The 17,340-nt window shown below is 44.4% G+C and overlaps 1 protein-coding gene across 1 annotated transcript in view; it reads right to left on the bottom strand.

Moving 5' to 3' along the window:
• SEMA3A (semaphorin 3A) overlaps positions 1–17,340 on the bottom strand; it is a 202,286-nt gene that overhangs the window by 105,942 nt on the left and 79,004 nt on the right. The window lies entirely within an intron of this gene.

Raw genomic sequence — 17,340 nt, 5'->3', positions numbered from 1 at the left:
GAAAGGAGGTGAAGTCTCTCCTCAAAAGACCTCCTGGCTCCATCTCCTCCTGGCACTTCTTGTACATCTGTGGAAACTAATTGCCAGTTTGGAAGCCAGCCCCCTGCCCCCTGGGCAACCGTCTCCTGAATTTCCTTCAGTTTCCCTCATCTGCAACATCTCAGCATTTGATGAGAATTTGGGAAGCCTGTCAAGCACAGGGAATCTGTCAGGGCAGGTGAGATGAAGCCTGGCAGGGGGGCTTCAGGCTATTTCACAAGCAAGCTATAAACAACCCTGTCCAAATGAAATAATAATGTTCCCCTTTGAAGTATGCTGGTCCTAAGATAAGAAGTGAAAGCATTCATATTGTTTTTCTTCTGAAAAAAATAAACCTTGTGATGACATATTGGGATGAAGTTACAGGTAGTCGAAACAAAATAAAAAAATTCCTTCCAGTAGCACCTTAGAGACCAACTAAGTTTGTCATTGGTATGAGCTTTCGTGTACATGCACACTTCTTCAGATACCTCGCCAAAGCTCATACCAATAACACGATACACGAAAGCTCATGCCAATGACAAACTTAGTTGGTCTCTAAGGTGCTACTGGAAGGGTTTTTTTAAAATTTTGTTTCGATATTGGGATGAAAAGATTGTTCCCTACTTTGAGCAGTGGATAGGAGTTCTTTGGGTTTTTGCCCATTCCTGTTACCTAAGATCTTTTGAACTGGATATAACTTTAGGATCTTCCATACGCAAAATATGGGCTCAGCCACCAAGATATGGTCTCCCCCCTTTTGAAAAAGTCACAAAGTAAGAAGCTGGTCTGCTTATTGCTTAGACTGCCTTTAGAATTCTTAGATACTGATTTGCAGACCAATTGCATTTCCAAAGCTACAATGAAGTCAAGGAGACTACAAGCAGTGTTAAGTGGTATGTGAATTGCCCCCTTAGGCTAAATCCTTCCATCAATTACTTCAGATTTACACAGTGCTGCTCTATTAATGTCAACAGAGTGTGTCCAAATTAATGCTAATATAACTGACAGCAAAAAAATGTATCCCACCCTCTCTTTTTAATTTGTCTCTCATCTACAACGCATCGTATTTTTAACGATGGATTATAGAAATAAAAGAGCTAATGAAACACTAGGAGGGGCTACTAAGAGCAATAAACCTTCAACTATAAAATAAATTTATTTACCATTGAAAGTTTCCATTCCAGTTGCAATGGCTAAAATAGCTTTCCTGTGTTTTACAGCTGTTTTAAAAGAGCCTTTAAGCTCCATTACAGCCGTATACAGCCACAGCAGATTAGTTTCCTGTATATATTTTATGCAACTGAAAAAAATGTGAGTAAAAGAGGATATTAAACCACAAAAACGACATAAAATTGATGGCAAAGATTTCATCTCCACTGAGGGAAAGAGTTCAAAGTGAAGGTTTTTTTTCACTTTCTGTTTGATTCAACAAAACATACTGGGTGATAAAATAAAAAAAATTCCTTCAGTAGCACCTTAAAGACCAACTATGTTTTTATTTTGGTATGAGCTTTTGTGTGCATGCACACTTCTTCAGATACCAAGGTTGATGGACTTCCATTTCCTGCGGCTCAATGTGGTGCCTTCCATAGTTCTAGTTACAGGTAGGTAGCCGTGTTGGTCTGAGTTGAAACAAAATAAAAAAATTCCTTCAGTAGCACCTTAAAGACCAACTAAGTTTTTATTTTAGTATGAGCTTTCGAAGTGTGCATGCACACGAAAGCTCATACCAAAATAAAAACTTCGTTGGTCTTTAAGGTGCTACTGAAGGAATCTTTTTATTTTGTTTCGACTCAGACCAACACGGCTACCTACCTGTAACTAATACTGGGTGATATTCATTGTTAGTCGGACTCCTAGTAGTAGGTCTGCTGATTTCAATGGGACTCACTCCCAGGTAAATTGAATTAGGGTAATTCTCACGTCTTTGCTTTACTGGGCCTGTCAGGTCCTATGCATTATTACTTGAATGTCACTTTGTTGAATGGAATTTTTTCCTCTTAAATACACACAGGAGCTCAACCTTAGTCATGATGAACGGTGGCTGCATTGTGTCTATTGCTGATATTCTCACAGGCTGGGATCAGACTATAGTTTCACTGATCTTGTCCCTGCACGTGGGGGAGACCAATATCATCACATGCAACCCACCATGTGTCTTTTATTCTGCCTCTGGCACCCCATTTGTCCGTGCATGAGTGCAAGTTGCTCATATCCCAAGTATCTTATCTGAAACAAGCTATCTGTCTTCCCAGTTCCCAGCCAGATGAACCTATCTACAACACCACCATCTTATCAAGGTTTAACTGTGGTTTTTTGGCCCTCATCTAGCCAGCCACCATCTCCAGATATCAGTTGAGTACATCTATATCCCATCTTGATTCAGACAGAATGGAAAGGAAAAGTTGTGTCTCAACAGCATGCTGGTAGCACCTTGCTCCAAGCTCAGTGGTTTTGTATAGATATTAGATAGCATGAAGAACACGGTGGAACATGGTGCACATCATAGCACAACTGCTACGGAAGTGAAATCTCTAGTCTCTAAATGCCGCTCTCGGGTAGTGGCCTTGGAGGGAGTTGCAGCACTGTAATACAGTGTCCCAGTTACAGGTTGGTCTGCTGTAGTCGAAACAAATTTTTTAAAAATCCTTCCAGTAGCACCTTAGAGACCAACTAAGTTTGTTATTGGTATGAGCTTTTGTGTGCATGCACACTTCTTCAGATACCCAGTGTTCCAGTGTCACTCCAGCTGGACACCATGGTTCATGAATTGAAACCCACCAAAACATCAAGAGGAAATCAACACAGTATGTAGTATTCCCCATGTCTCTCACCTGCATAGAAGAGACTCAATGGGCTTACATATGAAAATATGCATTTAATCATTTGCCAGTCTGATATCCCAGAGAGGCAGTCATTTTAGTCTATAACAGCAAAAGACACTGCAGCGACTAGAGTTTTTTGCACTAGGACCTACTTCAGGCATCCCCAAACTTCGGCCCTCCAGATGTTTTGGACTACAATTCCCATCTTCCCCAACCACCGGTCCTGTTAGCTAGGGATCATGGGAGTTGAAGGCCAAAACATCTGAAGGGCCGCAGTTTGGGGATGCCTGGCCTACTTCAACCATTGTATAATCCTCTAATCTACAGTCCACAAAATTTTATGATACAATAAAACAATTTATTGTTAAGATGTGATAAAATTGTTTGTTGTTTCAGACTAGAACGACACCTAGACTTGACCTTCTGTTCCAATTTGAAAGCCACCATTTGAGAGACAGGACCATGATGTCGGCTGTAGAAGGTGCTCTACCTACCGCAAACCACCCCCTTTGTGTGTGTCTGCAGGACAAGTTCTAACAATGGTTGCCACCCAAACAGCCATACTCCATTGGAAACAGGAAGTGCCAATAAAAACTGTATTGGGCCCCTTAGATGCAGGCTGTCATAAAGCCTAATTAAATTTGCATTTGTGAAATGATTGCCAAATGGTATAGGAAAGCCTCCCAGTGGGCTTTGTTATGACATAGCCAAGACTGAAATACTCTGCCAATTTTATTAGGGCTCTCCCCTTCACTCCACAAAGCGATGGTATGATGGTATTCAGACATGTCTTAGCTGTGAAACTTGGCAAACAGTGTTATTCTGGAAATGGGTGACAAAGTATGCTGACTTCAATGCAAAGCAGTTCCTCCCGCTATTCTGGCTCTGAGCCTGGAATGACTTAGCCGTCTTCAAAATGGGCTTGTCCAACTTGGCAGCAGCTCACTGTTGCTGCCTTACCCTCCAGCCGACAGGATATTTGTTCTTTAATGGGAGAGCCAATGCTAACAATACAGAGTAGTTAAAGCTTGTGTGATCTTGGTGTAAGTTGCTGGCAAATACAGCAAAGGCTTTGTGCCTGTGTGTGTGTGCGCGCACACACAAGCTCTCTCTCTTTCTCTCTCTAAATATAACAGATGGGAAGCACATAATTTTGAAGTGCATGAACACTTACTCCTGATCTACACAAATCCCTCAACACATGGGAACACTGTTCCTAGGCTATGTCACTTCAAATTGCAAGTGGGAATCACATGATTAAATGTGTGTGTGCGCACACACACACACACACACACACACAAAATGATCTCTGAAATAGAAAATGATATATGTCTGGGAGAAGAGTTCTAACCTAGCCTGTATATTATATAATAAATTTTATATAGTGTATTATTATATTATATTAATTTCTCAGAGGAACATTTGCACATGTAACTCCACACCAGTAATGATCTTTTGTCCAGCTACAATTGGGAGGTTGCTTGCCAATGGGAAAATAATGTTCTGCATGTCCGTAGTGCTTTCCTTGAACCTTCTGCATGCATTGTTTCATTTGCTATTATTTTTATAGATCTGGAGATCGATCTTTTTTTAACTCAATCAACCAATGTGTGTCATGAAGCATGGGTATGATCCAGCCAAAGATAAGGAATTTTAGTTCCATTGATTTCAGCAGGAGAGAACTAAGCAGGGATCACATCACACCCTTTCTACAGAAGGTGAACAAAGGCTGACAGTGGCTTGTCAAAAGTCCCCAGGAGGAGTGAGAATCTGAATGGCATTATCCCATGTCCAATCAAAGTTATTCATTTGCTCTATTAGGAAGAGTGTGAAAGAGTGCTGATTGCAGTTCAAGTGGAGATTGTTTTCATCATATATTTATTTCCCATCCTGTTGTTGTTGTTGTTGTTGTTGTTTAGTCATTTAGTCATGTCCGACTCTTCGTGACCCCATGGACCAGAGCACGCCAGGCACTCCTGTCTTCCACTGCCTCCTGCAGTTTGGTCAGACTCATGTTGGTAGCTTCCGGTAATCTTAATTCCGGTTTAGGATTCATCCAGTTTATTATTATTATTATTATTACTACTACTACTACTAACAACAACAACAAGAACAGTACATTTACTTTGTGCTTCTTTTGGCCATGATCCAAACACACAGAGATGCTTTGGAAGTGTCCAGTAGTTGCCCTGCTGCTTTCATTGCCCGTCCACCCAGGTCCCATTACGTTTAAGACATGTGAGGAGCTTGTAGAATGGAGATGTTAGATAAAAAATATCCATTGACAACAGACAGATTTCTCATGACAACAGGGTTCCCATTATGACACCATTTGAGAATCAGTAATGTAATCACAGCGCAGGTGGTGCTGTGGGTTAAACCGCAGAGCCTAGAGCTTGCCGATCAGAAGGTCGGCGGTTCGAATCCCTGCGACGGGGTGAGCTCCCGTTGCTTGGTCCCAGCTCCTGCCAAACTAGCAGTTTGAAAGCACGTCAAAGTGCAAGTAGATAAATAGGTACCGCTACAGCGGGAAGGTAAACGGCGTTTCCGTGTGCTGCTCTGGTTCGCCAGAAGCGGCTTTGTCATGCTGGCCACATGACCCGGAAGCTGTACGCCGGCTCCCTTGGCCAATAATGCGAGACGAGCGCCGCAACCCCAGAGTCGGTCACGACTGGACCTAATGGTCAGGGGTCCCTTTACCTTTTAATGTACAATGTTAACTTTGTGAGATATGTCAGTCAAATCCAACATTCTAAGACTGTCTATGTGACAGTCAGTTTTGTCATTTGGTCATTTGGTCTGCTGCTGATAGGAGTGTTAAGTAGTGAATGCTCTGATGGTGTCTTTTTAGGCCTCACTAATATCTGTTATATAGTTTATATGTTATGTAACCTAAGTATGTACTCAATGAATCTGACAGTAAAGTAGTTTATGTTATTATCATTCAGATTCATGTGTATTTTTCTTTAAGAGGGACAAAAGGGATTATCAACCAGGAAGGCAAGAAGGCAGGAAGGTAGAAGGCATAATTATTAAAAGGACTCAAACGAGTTAGCAATCCGCTTGCTGCTGTGTAAACTCAAACAAGGAATCGTTTAACTCTGCTATATTATATAAATGTTCCTACAAACACGAGTCTCTTCTGGCTTCACCAGGCCACCCTTCTGCATTCTTATTCTTCCGCTTTCTTAGTTTCAGATACAGTTCCAAAGTTCTCTAGAGAGACCAGGAACCACCCTAAACCAAAGAATGAAGTGCTAGCACTAGATTTTCCTGCCAACAGTTACCACTTGAAAATTGGTATGTCTTTCTGGGCAGCAAAACCTCTCTATTTATTATTAAGCGGCTCTCAATATTTGTGTATCAAATAGATAGAAGGGATTGCACACACAGCCTGAGCAAACAATGAAAAGGTATATAAAATAAAAACTTAGGAGCCAAGCACAGAAGGATTTAAAAAAAACAAAACACAAAAGGTAGATAATGCTGATTATGTTATGTTATACAGATTTCTCCCCCTAGATGATTACAAAAATAAAGTCCACCCATCTGTCCAAACACCTGCACTGTATATGAATTTATTTATTTATTTATTTTAATTTTTTTTAAAAAAAAACAGAACTAGGTGTTTTCACTAGATCTAGTCATTCTCTTTTCCTCCATAAGCTTGGAAATTACACATTTAAGCGTCAATGTCTGGAAGAGTATTGCATTTATTCTGAAGCAAGAACTGCCATTTCTTCTTACCAGAACCATTATCAGAACAGAACATTCACTTCTGCTATTTAAAAATAATCTCCCCCCCCCCAAAAAAGTGAATGAACTCGCTTGCATAACCTTACAGGCATCTGGAAATCTAAGGGCTGAACTGGACTGAAAGTGGGAGATTGAATGTTGGAAGGTTCCCCACAACTCCGGAAAACTCCGCAGATATACAAAAGTAGCTCTTTAGTGCAGCCTTTTCGCCAACATGCTAATTCTTAGAGGGTAGGGAAGGTGCTCCTTCTTGTGTTCAAGTAATTATTACCACCACCACCCCACTAACTCTACCTGCAAGTTCAAGTGACATGGAAGGAGGAGGAGGAGGAGGAGGAGGAGGAGGAGGAGGAGGAGGAGGAGGAAGGTGGTTGATGGAGACATGCTACAGATTACTCTCCTGTGTTTGAAAATAACTACTTACATAGCCTGGCAAACTGGCCACACAGTGAACAGTGGCAGGACTTCTTAGGGTTGTATCCCACTAAGTCACACTCAAGTTCTTTATAATAAATGGATGATGTCAAGTCCAGTGATTTCAGAGGGTTGGATTCAACTAAATAGTTGTGCTAATGGGTACCAAGGCAAGGAGTTCCATTGGTGCAATGAGGCTTTTACCTCTCCCCCTGTGTGCCACCCTGCCACCCTGCCACCCAGCCTGGCTCCGGAGAGTTGACAGAATAAGAGAGTAGGCCTACAATGTGTGTGCTGGTGAATGTTGCATATTCATTATGTGTGTTAGCTGTCTGTGTTATTCACCCTTTAAAACAACAACAACAACAACAACAACAACAACAACAACAACAACAACAACACATTAAATAGTATTTTTCTGCCTGTTTTAAAAAAATCAAATGAGAATAAGCATGTCACAGAGATGGCTGGGCAAAAACCTTCCTCCTTAACCTATAGGGGTTTTATTGGGGGGGCATTAAATTCTGGGGGAGGCCCCGCCTGCAGGATGAAGTGATATAACCAAACGAAGGTCATATGAGAGACAGAAAGAGAGAGCACTAAAATGGGCCCAGTAGACAACATGAATTCAGTGAGGCTGATTTTGAGGCAAGAGCAGAGCACACCTGCATCATTCAATAAATGAGTTTCACCATAAAATAATGTTCCACTATGAGCTTTCTATCAGAACCTGTGTCTCCTACGCAGAGAAAATCATGTCCAGCTTTGGCATTAAAGAGTTGGAAACATAGCTAAAATGGTGAGCAAAAAGGAATGGTTAAATAGACAGCGTGAAACATTCAGCCCTCTTAGGAATGGCATTACTCTTAAGGATGATGAGTATTGTCAAAAGGGAAGTAACAAAAGTGATAAACACAAAATTAGATTTCCTCTTTCTCTTGGAACGTCTCCTGGGAATTTTCAGAATGAAGCTGCTGACGGGGTGTGGACATTGATAAGGTATTTTTAGTAGCCCAGCACATCCCATTTCAAGTCTTGTTATCTCTCTGATTAAGTGTTCATTGACCAGAGAGACTCAAGTTATCTGTCTGATTTTTTGATAGAACAGAGTTCATGGGAAGAATTAGATTTCTTTCCTCTAAAGATACTACCCACGGCCAATTTTAAATGCATGCTGTTAAACAGAGACAGAGAATATATGTAGAAGAGAACTAGTCTGCAAAATAAATTGTGGAGTATCCAGAGGCTTAAGGTAAAATGATAATTTCACACAAGCCACCTATCTAGAGTTGGACATTCCAGAGGTGGAGATTTTTTTCCCTAGCTGGTGGGTCATTTTAACAGCTTCCTAATCCCCACCCCATGTGGGCCATTTTGACGAGTGGGTGGACTAACAACCTGTCAATTGCCTGATTACACAGCTTTACCACTGGACTCCAATGACTGGACTATAGGCTTTTCAGATGATTAGAAAAGTCCCAAGAAGGTTTCCTCAAAGCAATCCAAAATCCACTGCCTAGAAAAAGCCATCCGCTGCAGAAAAATGTACTGGCCCTTTAACTGGTCAGATGCACCATGGGTACAGTGGAAGGGCACTTCCATCTTGACTCTTGCTATGAAACAGGCAGCTGCTCCGACCTAGACACTGCAGGTGCAACCTACATTTTCTTCTTCAGCTACAGGATTGCTAACCATGGTCCTGAACCTGAACCTGCACCTTGGTCCTTGTCCAGGGTCCTGCTAATGTCAATGTTGCTTATTAGGCTACCACTTTCTCTTGGTGGTGGACATCACCATGGATCACAGTATGACCACTGAAAAGGCCCTGTCTATTGTGCTGACCAACCTGATAGATCTTACTAATTAGCCCATGAACATGGCCTCCATGGCCAGTCTTAGCTTTGAATGAGGTTATTTGAAAGAACACTTGAACCTATGTGGGGTTTGAAGGTAACCACCAGCAATTTAATTTGTGCCTGGAAGTGCACTGGCAATCAGTGCTGCTGGCACAGAAGTGGTGATATATGTTTGTGGGTTTTTTTTGTTTTTGGGGTTTTTTTTTTGCACAAGCAAGGAATCAGTACCTGAAGCTTTTCCAAACAGGGCCACAACCAGTGAATCAGTCAAACCTGACAAACAGCAGCCTTGGTAACAGATGCCACCTGCAACTCAACAAATTCAGGAGCACCCACATGGGTTTCTGGGAGAGTGCAGCTTCATACATATGCAGCCTTCCCTGTCCATACAGATCATCGTTTCTCCACTGTAGCACTTTCATCTTATCTAGATTAAGTCAGGTTGTTTGCCCTCATGCACCCCCAAAGTGCAGACATTTGTTCACTGTTTCCATAGTCTCCCAAGAAATAGGTAAAGGGACCCCTGACCATTAGGTCCACTCATGACCAACTCTGGGGTTGCGGCGCTCATCTTGCGTTATTGGCCAAGGGAGCCGGCGTATAGCTTCCAGGTCATGTGGGCAGCATGACAAAGTCACTTCTGGCGAACCAGAGCAGCGCACGGAAACGCTGTTTACCTTCCTACTGGAGCGGTACAGTGGTACCTCGGTTTAATAACACAATTGGTTTCAGAAGTTTGTTCATAAACTGAAGTGTTCATAAACTGAAGCGAACTTTCCCATTGAAAGTAATGGAAAGTGGATTAATCCGTTCCAGACGGGTCCGCGGAGTACTCAACCTGAAGCGTACTTAACCCGAAGCATGGGTGTAATTGGTTCTGGAAATCTGTTCATAAACTGAAGCGAACTTTCCCATTGAAAGTAATGGAAAGTGAATTAATCCGTTCCAGATAATAATAATAATAATAATAATAATAATAATAATAATAATAATAATAATTTATACCCTGCCCATCTGGCCGGGTTCCCCCAGCCACTCTGGGTGGCTTCCAACAAAACATTAAAATACAGAAATCCATCAAACATTAAAAGCTTCCCTAAACAGATGGGTCCGCGGCGTTCGTGAACCGAAAATTTGTAAACCGAGGTGTTCATAAACCGAGGTTCCACTGTACCTATTTATCTACTTGCACTTTGACGTGCTTTCAAACTGCTAGGTTGACAGGAGCTGGGACCGAGCAATGGGAGCTCACCCCATCGCAGGGATTCAAACCGCCGACCTTCTGATCGGCAAGCCCTAGGCTCTGGGAAATAGAGGTAGAGAAGCATGGTCATCTGCACACTTCTCTCAGTGGCTTCAGGGGGATGTTACAAAGCTTGGGGGAAGAGTCAGAACTCTAAGGCACCCAAACGTCAATGAGGCAGAACAGGAGTTCCCCAGTACCACATACCACTTAACACCTCTCCAGAAGGGACTGCACCATGGCCTCAAAACCTACCCTGGCTAGGTGACTCAGAAGGTGTCCATGGTTGATTGTATCAATGGTTGCTGAGGGGTTCAGGAGAACCAACATGGTTGCACTAAGCCTGAGCATTCCCCAGCATGTCACCCACCAGGGCTGTTTGGTCCCCAAACCAGGCTGGAGACTAGCTTGAAACAGATCCAAATAATCAGGGTCATCCAAGCCCACCTAGCAGTGGTGACCTTTCCCAGAATCTTATTCAAGAATAGTACTAGCCAATAATTATCCAGAGCCAAAGGGCCAACTACTGACATCTTAAGCAGGGGGCTTAGGCAGGGGGCTTAAGACATCTTAAGCAGAGAGGCATCAACCACATTGCCCAGTCCTGGTGGATATAAATACCAAAGAAGTGCATGGATCCCTAGAGCAGGGGGTTCTGGGAATTGGCTTTTGCAGATCCCTATCTGATCTCATCCTCTGGCTCAAATCTCACCTGCATCAGGCCTATGAGGGATAGTAAACCTCAGGTCAGTATTAAAAGGTGGCACTTGCTATTAGGAAGCAACACCTGTTAATAAGGCAGACACAACTCCTGCCGGCCTGTTATATAGGGCTATAAACCACTTATAAATCGGCCAATCTTTGAAGTCCCAGTTCAGATCATTCATATCCTGTAAAGATTTCCAGCTGCAGTCATTTGTGATAAATGAACTTCAAAGGCCTCAGTCAAAAGTGGAGAGGGAATGTCGATGAAGGAAGTGTTGAAAGGACACGACAGATTGCTGGAACTATAAGAGGTAGTTGCTTAGCAATGTGTATACGTTGTCAACAAACATACCACAGAAGCTCAGGCTGTGAAACTGCATGTGCCCCCCTGTATGCAATCATTTTCTTAAAAAAGCTACTTTGATTTTGATTTTCCTTACCATCCCATAGGAAATGCTAGAATGAAAACACCTTCACTGAAGGAAGTCTAAAATTTCCCTTCAATTAAAATCTGGCACACAGTACCATTTGCGGAAACTAGCTTTGCCAAGTTGCTTTTTCAAACTTGCCTGTGTCACCCTTACAGGATCTAGAGCCCTGGAAATCAGCTAATCAGGAAGGGATTGTCTAAGTGAGGCAGGAAGCAATAGGTGGGTTTGGGTACAACAGAGACCAAGTTGTTCTGCCAGAAAAGTAGATAGGAAGGATCAATTTACCCTTCCTTAGCTCTCACATCTCCATTTTTTTAAAAAAACAAAAAAAAAGAAAGTTTCCAGAAATCTGAAATGTCTTCTTCTCTCTCCATTCTATTTATTATAGGCTATTTCAACATGTGATCTTCTTGCAGTCCATGGGACTCTCAAGAGTCTCCTATGGTGCCGGAGGAGACTCTTGAGAGTCCCATGGACTGCAAGAAGATCAAACCTATCCATTCTGAAGGAAATCAGCCCTGAGTGCTCACTGGAAGGACAGATCGTGAAGCTGAGGCTCCAATACTTTGGCCTCCTCATGAGAAGAGAAGACTCCCTGGAAAAGACCCTGATGTTGGGAAAGATTGAGGGCACTAGGAGAAGGGGACGACAGAGGACGAGATAGTTGGACAGTGTTCTCGAAGCTACGAACATGAGTTTGACCAAACTGCGGGAGGCAGTGGAAGACAGGAGTGCCTGGCGTGCTCTGGTCCATGGGGTCACAAAGAGTCGGACATGACTAAATGACTAAACAACAACAACAACATTTCAACATGTGAAATCAACACACCACCACGAGATTCTGATTGTTATAGAAAATCTTACAAGTTCTACACCCTTACTTTGGTTATTGTTATTTTCATACTCAAACAGCAGAGGGGGGAATCTATGAAAACCCTCTAGAGCAGGCACCCCCAAACTGCGGCCCTCCAGATGTTTTGGCCTACGTCTCCCATGATCCATAGCTAACAGGACCAGAGGTAGGGGAAGATGGGAATTGTAGTCCAAAACATCTGGAGGGCCGAAGTTTGGGGATGCCTGCTCTAGAGGGAAGTTCTGGGGCAACAGAATTACCAGCTGCACTTGGTCAAGACTGAACCAAGAGCTTACTTAAATGTGAACAGAATCCTCTTGCATGATCAGGGTCTCTAAGGAGTTACTTGTGTTCAAAGGAACATGTGTAGGAAGCGAATGTAGAATCTTCCCTGAGCAATACAGGGAAGACTTGAGGAGGCATAATGGTTGCAAAGGTGTTGGCTTGCACACCCCTATCCACATTTGAATGCTCACATGTTCAGGCAATACCCCTCATAATAATTAAAAATGGAACCCAGGCCCTCTGTGGATAGGAGGCAAAACCGACTCATCCTGGGAGCAACCAGTTGTGAGCAGCATGACCGGAATAGTTTGGAAGAGCAATTTCTCAATGAAAGATAGTCACAAAAATATTTTTAAGAAGCCAGTCATCAATACATGACAAGCTAGGAGAGGACACCAAAGTATAGTTAATATTTCAAATATGAAAAAGAGCAAACCTTTTAAAGAGGTTTCCTTTTCGCCCTAAAGGTAAAGGGGCCCCCTGACCATCAGGTCCAGTCGTGTCCGACTCTGGGGCTGCAGTGTTCATCTCACTCTATAGGCCAAGTGAGCCAGCGTTTGGCCACAGACATCTTCTGGGTCATATGGCCAGCATGACAAAGCTGCTTCTGGCGAACCAGAACAGCACAGAAATGCTGTTTACCTTCCCGCCGGAGCAGTCCCTATACACAGACACAGACACAGACACAGACACACACACACACACACACACACACACACACACTGCTTTTCTTTGATGAATGTGAGGCTATCTCTGGAAACAAATACCTGTCGTTGTTCCCATGAATAAAATAATGAGCACTCACACTTTACATTGTGGGTGCCCTTTGCGGGATCGCATGTGGTGCTACAGTTCCCAGGGAGCTTACTGGCGAACACGGGCTGGCTTGCCTCTCAGTGTTAATTTTTGGAGGTTCACGCCCAGCCTCAGTAATCAAGTTTCTCGCTTAAAGTCATACCTTGGTTTACAATCATTGCGGTTTGCGATCAGTCAGTTTGCGATCACCGCAGACCTGGAAGTGCTTACATCCGGGTTCCGCGGCGAAGTGATCTGCGCAGCTCGCACATGTGCAGAAGTGCTCTATCTGCACTTCACGCACGCACAGAAGAGGTGCTCTGTTTACGACCTGCTCAGGGAGCGACCGGCTCCCCAGAACCAATTGAGGTTGTAAACGGAGGTACCACTGTATAAATAGGGGGTGGAGCCAACAATAGCCAGACAGTCAGCTCTGGAGATTCATCCTCCCTACCCTCCCTTTGTTTAATACCGTGTTTTCCCTTTTTTAAGACACCGTCTTATAACTTTTTTCCCTCAAAAAAACACACGGTGGCTTATTTTCAGGGGGTGTCTTTTTTTTTTTAAGTGCTGGTACAACTGGGTCCCACTGGCTCAGGACACTCGGCGCTCTCTTCCGCGCACATTATAAACACCACACTCTAGCCAACTGAGCTCTCCAGGTTTTACTGTCAACCAGGCTGGCAGCAGCTCTCCAGGATTTCAAACTTGGTGGTACCTGGGGGTTAAACCTGGGATCCTTCTGCATACAGAGCACAGGGTGCTCTGCCACTCTGTTATGGTATTTTCCATTTTCTGCCTCTTCTATTTTTTCCCTTTCCCCTCCTACCCATCCTGAGTCAAGGGCTCTCCTTTCTTGGAGGCTTTTAAGCAGAGGCTGGATGGCCACCTGCCTTGGAGACAGATGTGCACACAGGGGGGGGGACTTTGTGAGGGAGGCCGTGACCCGTCCCACTCCAAGACGCTTGTGAGGGAAGTGCGAGGGGGACGAGGCTTGGGCCATGCCCCTGGCGCGCGCGTGCGCAACCCCGACTGACGGACCAACTGAGGGAAGGGAAGGATGAAAGGGGAGGAGGGGGAGGGGAGCAGCTTCGGCCCTCAGTGAGGAGGCCGGGGCGGCTGAATGACGAGCCGAAGCGGAACCTTTTCTCTGTCGGGGGGGGGGGACGTGCGTGCAAACACACAGAGACGCGCGCACACATACACACACACACCGAGAGAGAAAGAGACGCGCGCACACACACACACACACACACCCCGAGAGAGAGAGAGAGACGCACACACACACACACACACACAAAGAGAGAGACAGACGCACAGGGAGAGAAAGAAAGAGACACGCGCACACACAGAGAGACTGCGGCTGCAGCGCTGACAAAGCACGAAGCAGCGCTGCACTTAGGGGAAGATGGCCAGGGAGGGGGGCTGCGGGGTCGAGGCAACGTGTGAAAGGGAGGGATGGCGAGGAAGAAGTGGGGAGTGAACTGATCGGGGCTTTAACATGCCCGGACGCGCAAAAGGGAGGCTCGGAATGTGGAGATCGGTTCTGGCTGCTTCTCTTAAAGTGCGTAAGCAACGAGCCTCTCTCTCTTTCCTCCTGCCGCTCGTGCCCTTGGTGCTCCGTGCGGCGCTGCTTCACACTTTGTCAGCGCTGCAGCCACCACCGCTTCTGGGCACCAACCCGACCCCGCAGGCTTCCTCCTCCTGCCGCGACCAGCATTGCAGGAGCTGGGTCCTGCTGGCTGGTGCTCCGTGCGGCACTGCAGCATGCTTTATCGGCACTGCAGCAGCCACCGCCGCTTCCGGGCACTGACCCGACCCGGCAGGCTTCCTCCTCCTGTCGCGGCCGGCATGCTGGGTCCTGCTAGCTGGTGCGGAAGTATGGCTTATTTTCGGGGTATGTCTAATAGCTCTCAAATGGTGAAAAACCCTGCCTTGGCTTACTTTCTGACTACGTATTAAAAAGGGGGAAACACGGTATTTCTTGTTTGCAGGTTAACTTTTTCTTCTTGTTTAGCTGGCGCTCCTGCGGTCTTTGACTGGCTGCTGTTGAAGGACCAGGAAGAAATTTTCCTGCATTGGCAGGTTTTGTCTTCCCCGTAGCAATTGGTCACAACTTTGGCGGTTATGGCCTTGGGTGGAATCCTTTAGTCTTTTCTTCCCTATATGGGGGGGGGAGGCGTGAAGTGGTGACTCACCCCCCTGCAGTGGCGATTCCAGGGTCCCCCTCTTAAAGCGGTTATATATATGGGTGTCACTGGCCATACACCGAAAGGTCACCAGTGAACTACCCATGTGGGGATATGGGCTGGGCTGCCTGCTACACTTACGTCTTGCAGAAGCCCCCATATCCCATTTACGGTGATGAGCCCCAGTTTCCCCCCCCCCCAGCTGGGGGGCTGGGAGGGATACATGCCCAAGGCCTAAGCCAAGGTCTTCCTACATTCGGAAGTTTAACAAAGCTGTGGCCTAATTTTAATTCTATATACATTGTCAGAGTCTTTATTCCTTCCTTATGATCCCTGGGGGCTGGGGCTGTCGCTGCATGGTTGTGCAATAGCCTACAGGCAGCAAAATGCACCCCTTAATTTCATATCTTTCATTCACAACCCAAGCATTAAAAGAGATTCTCCCAATACGCAGATTCATATCTCTAAGGTATCACTAGTTAACAATGGCTCTTTCATGCCCCTTTTGTTTTGGGTGTTTCACTTTAGACCCATGTTGTTCAACAGAACACAACTGTGCATTCAGCTCTGCCCCTTCTCTTGTCTGTTGGGTTGGCTTCATAGCAACCTACCCCATTGTTAGAGAGTGCAAGGTACGATTTTCTTTTAGGAACTGGCCGCCTTCTGGTACCCTTTAGGATGGAGTGCAGAAGACTGACTGTGGCCCCACATTCCTCTCCTTCATTAAACTGCAAAATGTTCCCTGTAGTGCAACATGCTGCACACCCCATTTGTTGCTCTGCACTTTCTGAGTGTCAGGCAGTCCAACTGGCTCTAAACCAGAACTCGTTTAAGGGAGAAAAGCATCGAGCGTTTGACCTCACATCGCCTCCAGCAGTGTTTTTCAGCAGAGTCAGCTCATATATTCATCAACTGATCACCAACAGTATAGTAATCAAGGGTAGATAAAGCAGGTGACAGGCAGGCAGGCATTTGTGAACCAGATTGTGGTCTTCCACAAACAGGGGATTCCAGAAATAATCCCAGCATTTAAAAAATGACCTTAAAAGCAATGATATAAAGAAATTTGCGAATGTATCATATATCATCTTTGCACTTTTAACAAAACATTATTTACAAATGATCCATAAAGAAATCCAGAGTTGTAAAGACAGTTTTCTTTTATGTTGGAATTCTACTTCTATCTGATATACCTAGGAGAACATTGCCAAGACCTCTGAAATTTGGCAACTCTCCAGAAAAACACCTACCTAGAGCAAGGTCTGTATTTCAAATCTCACATTATGGGACCAGGAGAAATGGCCATACATTTGAATATTTCATTCTAGTTGCAAAAGTTTCATTGGTGGAACAAAAAATTAAAATACTTGCAAGAGTCTAAACAAACAAAAAAGCATGTTTTGGGAATCATTCATAGATACCAAGCCTAGAAATTTGTGTTCTCAGCATAGGACTTATTCCCTCGTTGCCTGCTTGCATTTCTTTTGCCAAAGTTTGTGTTCCTTGGAGATGTTCACAGGTATGTGTACAAATCCAGGACATGCAGAGACAAGAAGGGATGAACGTTTAATCAACATTTTCTGTATGTGCAGGATTCCCTCCCCTCAATCCACAAGAGGACAATTTTTTATTTGCCTTTCCTTCCCTCTCCCCTCAGAAATGTAAGCTGATGGTGATTCTCCCCAGTTATCAATCTGCAGTACAATTCTGGCATGCTACATGTCAAGACCTCAGACTATATCAGTTTCATGGTCCTGTGTGATTGACACTGAAGCGTAGAAGGAACCATTTGGACTCCAGCAGAGTGAAAATACAGCCTACAATCCAATACAGTTACAAAAGAAACCTTTAGTCTCAGGTCATGTTTGAGGTGACTGGTGGGGTTTGTATACACGACATACAGTTAATATTCATTTCATATAAGAAGTGCAGCTGTTGCAGCTGGCCTATTGCTAGGGAATTTGAAT

The sequence above is a fragment of the Zootoca vivipara genome, chromosome 5 (genome assembly GCF_963506605.1).
Source record: "Zootoca vivipara chromosome 5, rZooViv1.1, whole genome shotgun sequence".
NCBI classification, from domain to species: domain Eukaryota; kingdom Metazoa; phylum Chordata; class Lepidosauria; order Squamata; family Lacertidae; genus Zootoca; species Zootoca vivipara.
This window is presented reverse-complemented; position numbering and strand designations above follow the sequence as displayed.